Source organism: Tursiops truncatus, chromosome 4, assembly GCF_011762595.2.
Source record: "Tursiops truncatus isolate mTurTru1 chromosome 4, mTurTru1.mat.Y, whole genome shotgun sequence".
Classification (NCBI taxonomy): domain Eukaryota; kingdom Metazoa; phylum Chordata; class Mammalia; order Artiodactyla; family Delphinidae; genus Tursiops; species Tursiops truncatus.
In genome coordinates, this window is record NC_047037.1 from 59,883,094 (window position 1) to 59,890,295 (window position 7,202).

The window sequence follows — 7,202 nt, forward strand, 5'->3', positions numbered from 1 at the left end:
TAACCAATAGTAGCACAAAAATATTTAGCATTTGGGAAGCTAACACAGTTCAATTGGAGGAAAACAATTAGCAGGAAGGCAATAAGAATTATTATTATTATTTTTTGGCCATGCCACGCGGCATGCAGGATCTTAGTTCCCAGACCAGAGATCAAACCCACACCCCCTGCATTGGAAGCACAGAGTCTTAACCACTGGACCGCCAGGGAAGTCCCAAGAATTATTCTTTAAATATGCATCTATATCTGGGATAAATGTTTTCAGTGTGTATAGCAAACTAGGAAAATCACCTATACGCATTAATAAATGTCTACCAAGCACCAATAATCTGCCTGACCCTGAACATGTCATCCTATTAAATGTAATTTCTGCATTTTTCAATCAAAAGTAGACATTAAACACTGAAATGCACTTCACAAGCACTTTAGAGTTCTGAGGTGTTTTCCTCAGGGCTACACACTAAGTAAATGCCATTTTTTTCTATTTCTTTCAAGATATGTCACTCTTTTCAAAGAAATTATTTGGGATTGGAGACAAGAGAAGGGTTTGGTGAAAGAGAGAGTTTCTGTGCAAATATTGTAAAACTAAAAAAGTTAATATTAAGGTCAGTTTAGCCCTACAGCACTGTGAAAGAGAAAAAACAATTAAAAAATGTTAATGTGAGATTATCATTTTGAAAATAAATATACAGAAAGAGGAAGTCAATGAAGGAATCTAAAGACGAAACCCAAATGGGTTAATCTGTTGTGGGAGACCTGGAAACACCCTTCAGAACATTTGGGAAAGGAGATGACAGGGCAAAGTTCTTTTAGATGAAATGTGACCTGGCCACCCTTAATTGACCGCAAGTGAAAGAAAGGAAAATGTGGCTACAGATCACCACTTTGAGAAAAAATAATGAATTTTAGAGAACTTGAAGAGGTCCCTTGATTTTGTTGGTAGTCTGACCTGGAAGAAGGGTGTGGGGATTAACGGTTGAGTGGAGGGGAAGCAAGCATGAAGGTCTAGGGTCAGGCCTGACGGGTGAGCTCTAGGGAGGTGTTGGTGGCAGCATAATTTGCAGATCAGGTCTGGCTGGAAAGAACAGCCAGAGGGAGGGTTAGGAGAGAGGAAGGGATTATTTTCATTCCTGATCGATAGGATACAGTGCTACAGAGTAACAACATAGCTGTGAGATGTGTAAGAGAACACCTGGCTCAGGCTGGGCGGATGTGACAGGGCCACATACCTTGGGTGAAGTGTATGGCTCAGAGCCCAGGCTCTTTAGTCCACTTCCCCCAGAGCCAGATGTTTCATGTGTTTGGTTGATCTTGTGGCTGAGAAGTGCCTAAGATTTGATTCCAGTCTTTCAGATGGATGATTTCTCAAAAGAAATAATGAATAATATTGTCAGATATGAAGGTACTGCAGTTGGAATATTTTCTTTACATTATATGAAGTTCAGATCCCTTTTTTTTTACATTTGTATTTCTCTTATTTAACTTACAAACTGAGGAGCGGCATCAACTTTAAACATTTGAAATAGGCCTGTTTCATGAAAATTTCAAGGGGTTACATGAAAAAGTCACAGACTAAGACAACGGTGTTCTAGTCTATCTCCATATGACTGGGCAAATTATACCTGTCTCCTCGGAGCCACAATTCCTCAGAATGGCAAATTTGGATTAGATAAATTATTGGTTCCCTTCCAACTTCAAATCTGAGCTTTGCTCAAAATTCTAGGAAGTATAATTGTTCCCATTCAGTCATTTATTTCAACATTCATTGAACACCTACGTGTCAGCCACAGTGTGAAATACTAGGAATATAAAGAAAGAACCAAACAGACCCGGCATCACTGCCCACCCACCCCAGGAACTTAGGATCAGGCAATGTGGAAGCTATGAGAGTTGAAGAAAGGGTCTTTGGGAAGGTTCTACAAGTCCTGCATCTAGGAAACCCAACAGGACTATGGGCACAAGGCTGTGTGTAGCAGGAGAGCGTGGGCTTCGTGTTACTAGGATCTTCGCTTGAACAAGAGTCTACTGCTTATTTTGGTGGTGATGTTGGCATATATCTTAATATGATCCCCAGTTCCTTTATCTCCAAAATACCTACCTCAGAGTATTGTGTGAAAAGTCAATTAGACAAGAAAAGACCACAAATAAATGTTGGTGAGGATGTGGAAAAAAGGGAACACTTCTACACTGTTGATGGGACTATAAATTGGTACAGCCATGGTAGAAAACAGTATGGAGGTTCCTCAAAAAACTAAACATAAAACTACCACATGATACAGCAATTCCACTCCTGGGTATATAGCGAAAGAAAAAAAGCACATTAATTCCAAAAGATACATGCATCCCAATGTTCACAGCAGTGTTATTTACAATAGCCAAGATATGGAAGCAACCTAAGTGTCCATCAGCAGATGAATGGATAAAGAAGATGCAAGAGTCTGTATATACACACACACGCACATGCACACGATGGAATACTACTCAGCCATAACAAAGAATGAAATTTTGCATTTGCAACGACATGGGTAGACCTGGAGGGTATTATGCTTAGTGAAATAAGTCAGACAGAGAAAGACAAATACTGTATGTTATCACTTATATGTGGAATCTAAAAAATAAAACAAATAGGGCTTCCCTGGTGGCGCAGTGGTTGGGAGTCTGCCTGCCGATGCAGGGGACACGGGTTCGTGCCCCGGTCCGGGAAGATCCCACATGCTGCAGAGCGGCTGGGCGCGTGAGCCATGGCCGCTGGGCCTGCGCGTCCGGAGTCTGTGCTCCGCGGCGGGAGAGGCCGCAGCAGTGAGAGGCCTGCATACCGCACAAAAAACCAAAAACAAAAACAAACAAAAAATATAAAACAAATGAATGAATATAACAAAATAGAAACAGACTCACAGATACAGAGAACAAACTAGTGGTTACCAGTGGGGAGAGGGAAGAGGGGGAGGGGCAATATAGGGGCAGGGGATTAAGAGGTACAAACTACTATGTATAAAATAAATAAGCTACAAGGATATAGCACAGGGAATATAGCCAATATAGCCAATATTTTATAATAATTTAAATGGAGTATAATCTATAAAAACTTTGAATCACTATGTTGTACACCTGAGACTAATATAATATTATAAATCAACTATACCTCAACTATGGCAAGAACATGAAGGGCTTCAATATAAACCACTTGTTTCACCACTTGCCTGCCTGGCAGGCACATGTCCACTTGTAAGCTTTGGGATGCCTCTTCTCTCTGGCAACAGCCAGGGACATTGGTCTTATAGCAAGAGAACACAGAAAAGAAAGAATGGGAGAAAGGATACTAGTAAAAAATCATTTACTAGCTCATGCAATTTTATGTGTAATAATGCTTATCAATGAGAAGGAGAAAAATCATCTGCAAGAATATACATTATTTTTTTGCTACCAAGTTTCTTTTATAGGAGCCTTGAATGATATAATTTTATTAATTAGAGCTATTACCCCAACTACTGTTTGGAAAGGTAGCAATAAGGATCACAGACCATTTGCAATATGTAAAGAAGTCTAACAGAAATGGTTTAGCTAAAGAAAAGCTTTCTACTGCTAAAAAGATTGAAATTCTTTCCTTTTAGCTGGGACTGTTTTAGTTCGGTGTAGTAATACATGTTACTCCAAGCTCATTATGAACTGCATGTGTTCTTTCATTACTTAAAAAAAAGTGGAGGGACCTCCCTGGAGGCCCAGTGGTTAAGACGCTGTGCTCCCAATGCTGGGGGCCCGGGTTCGATCCCTAGTCCGAGAACTCGATCCCATATGCATGCTGCAACTAAGAGTTCGCATGTCACGACTAAGGAGCTAGCAAGCTACAATTAAGGAGCCGGTGAGCTGCAACTAAGGAGTCAGTGAGCCTCAACTAAGGAGACCACCTGCTGCAACTAAGGAGCCCATGAGCTGCAACTAAGGAACCAGCGAGCCACAACTAAGGAGCCCACATGCTGCAACTAAGGAGCCCACCTGCTGCAACTAAGACCCGACGCAACCAAATAATAAATAAATAAATAATTTTTTTTAAGTGGAGAAATTACTTGATAATTTCTTAACAAATACATGTGGTTATTTGTTTAGGAGAAAATTGTTTTAATACCAAAAGTCCTTGTTGATAGAAATAATTAAGGAGAATCTAAAAGGGTAAAGAGCTTGAGAACCACTAAACTAGATAGTAATCGATATTAGAATAGATATTGTAAACTGACCTTTCAAAATATTAAAAATTTACTCCCTTCTCATTGATGGGATCATTGTGTATAGTATGAATCTAAAATCAAATAATAGTGGCATCAGATTTTCTATTTAGTAACAGTGACTTGAATGATTACAGTGATGTAATTCAATGAATTAAGGGGAACAATGGCAACAAAGAGGGAATACAAGAAAAGGAATGTCAGTAGTTTCTGAGGGTGTACGAGGTTTATACTACCAATTTCAATTTTAATTCAAAACAATTCAAATCAAAAGAAAAATGAATCATTTTCTCCTTACTTGAAAAACTGCAGAAAATTAAGATTTTATTTTGAAATTTTACATTTGTTTTGCTGGAAGATTTTTGATTTGGACTTTTTGTGTGTGTTAGTTATATACTCTATTGATTAATTCAACCCAATGCCAAGGAAGGCAGGAATTGAAGTGCTGGCAGATGTTACTGCTTCTAATAGACATAGTATATAAGAGAAGAGCCAACCGGTTTCCATGTTGTGGTTTCAATTAGAGCTCAGAATGAATAAACTCACCCGAGAGAATTCAGGATTTCACTGGCCCTGAGGAAACTCATAAGATGAATCATTTCTGTTTTATTCCCAAATAAACATAGATTTTAAAGTTCAGGCAGGAGTCAAGTTTCTCACTAACCAAGCTGCTTTGTCAACATCTCCCTTCCAGGTAGATGCCTCTACTGAGACCCAACCATAGGGGTCTGGTAGAGGTCCAGGAGGAAAGTGCAAGCAGGCTGTCCAGGGGTAAAGGTGGAGAGGGTTCCAAATGGTGTGATGGATCATTGAGGCTCCAGTCATATTTAGTGTTTTGATATCACAATAGAAGGAAGACTAAATAAGGTGTAATAATTTTTCACTCTAAATGTTCTCAAATATATACAAAGTACACCAAACGGTATAATTAACTCCCATATACCCATCACCCAACTTCTACAATTTCATCTCAAGGGCAGCCTTCTCTCATCCATACCCAACTCATTCCCATGGCCTGCATCATTTTGATGCAAATCTCAGATATTATTAAAACATTTCATTCGTATTTCAGTATCTCTTCTTTAGGGAAAAAAAAACCCCACAATACCAGTAACTCATCTAAAAAATTAACAATAATTCCTTAATATCTTCAAGTATCCGTTTTGTGTCTACATTTCCCTGGAGTGTCTACACATTTCTTAAGAGCATAAACTTTACTTAGAAAGTTAATTAACTCAGGTTTATGTTCTTGATTTCCTAGTAAATTATAAACTCCTTGAGCAGAGGGCCTGTGTTTTGTTTATGCCTGCTTCTGAGCGCTTTGCTGATACTTATGCCCAGATTTCAAAGTAAAGGTAATTAATTAAATGCATAATAAAAGAGCTTTTTATGACTTTCCATGTAACTACATTCACAAATCAGAAAAAAATCCTCACAGTACCTGTTCGGATTTTTGGTACAGGAAGTAGGGACAATATAGATCCTCAATTTCTTGAATTAAATTGAAATGAAAATGTCATATATAACATGGGCAGTCGCAAACCTGAAACATCTGGCTACTAAAAATCTCTTGATAGCTATCACAATATCTGACAACCTGAGAAAGTGAATCTCTAGAGAGAATCTGTCAGTTTTTGCATACTGTCCACGGTTACCAAATAAAAATAAGAGAATATACCTGATAGGAGAAAGATGCATTCTATGAATTTTAATACAAAAATGGAAGGTTTGTCTTGGATTAAATCAAGGTAAATAGTTTTGAATATCTATGCATGAGGGATTTTCCTTTTTGTATCATCTCCCCACCTGTTTCCCTCTCTCACTTCCACCACAATACTAGTTCTTTTTTAGAGTGGACAAATGAAATATAGGGGTTTATAGGAAAAAGAAAAATGAGGGATGTATATCCTTAAGCATATGATCCTAATAGGAAAAAAGAAAGCTTTGTAAATCAAAGTAAGTGCTGCTTCATTTTATAATAGCAAAAACTTAAAATAATCTGAATGTCTAAGATTAGGAAAATGGATATATAAATTATATTCTGTTCAATTACCAGGAATAACTAAGAAAATTATGATGTTTTTAAAATTAGGATTATAGGGCTTCCTGGTGGCGCAGTGGTTGAGAGTCCGCCTGCCGATGCAGGGGACACGGGTTTGTGCCCCGGTCCGGGAAGATCCCACATGCCGCAGAGCGTCTGGGCCCATGAGCCGTGGCTGCTGAGCCTGCGCGTCTGGAGCCTGTGCTCCGCAACAGGAGAGGCCACAACAGTGAGAGACCCGTGTACCGCAAAAATAATAATAATAATAATAAAATAAAATAAAATTAGGATTATGAAGACCATGTAGCAACATGGAAAATGCTTATGACGTGTTAGGTAAAAACAATCAGGATTGAAATTTTATGAACATTATGATTTTAACTATGTAAAAAGTGTACCTGTAACTAGAAGACTGAAAGGAAATACAATAAAGTAATAATAGTGGTTATGTAAGTGTGGTGGAATTATGCATGATTTTAAAAATATTATATGTCTGGCCTTTAGAATATGCTAAATAAATAACAATTTCTTTTGTTTTTCTGTTCCCTCCACCTAACGTTTTAAAAAATTGTATGATTGTAAATTAAAAAATTGTAAAGCTAAAAATGGTATTAAATTTAAATATATTTTCTTTGTTTTAAAGTGTGTATCCAGCTTAGGGACTTCCCTGGTAGTCCAGTGGGTAAGACTTCTCACTCCCAATGCAGGGGGCCTGGGTTCAATCCCTGGTTGGGGAACTAGATCCCGCATGTGGGCCGCGACTAAAGAGTTCACATGCTACCACTAAGAGTCCACATGTCACAGCTAAGAAGCCCGTATGCCGCAACTAAAGATCCCACATGCTGCAGCGAAGATCCCGGGTGCTGCAACTAAGACCTGGTGTAGCCAAAATAAATAAATAAATAGATAAGTAAATAAATATTAAAAAATTAAAAAAGTGTG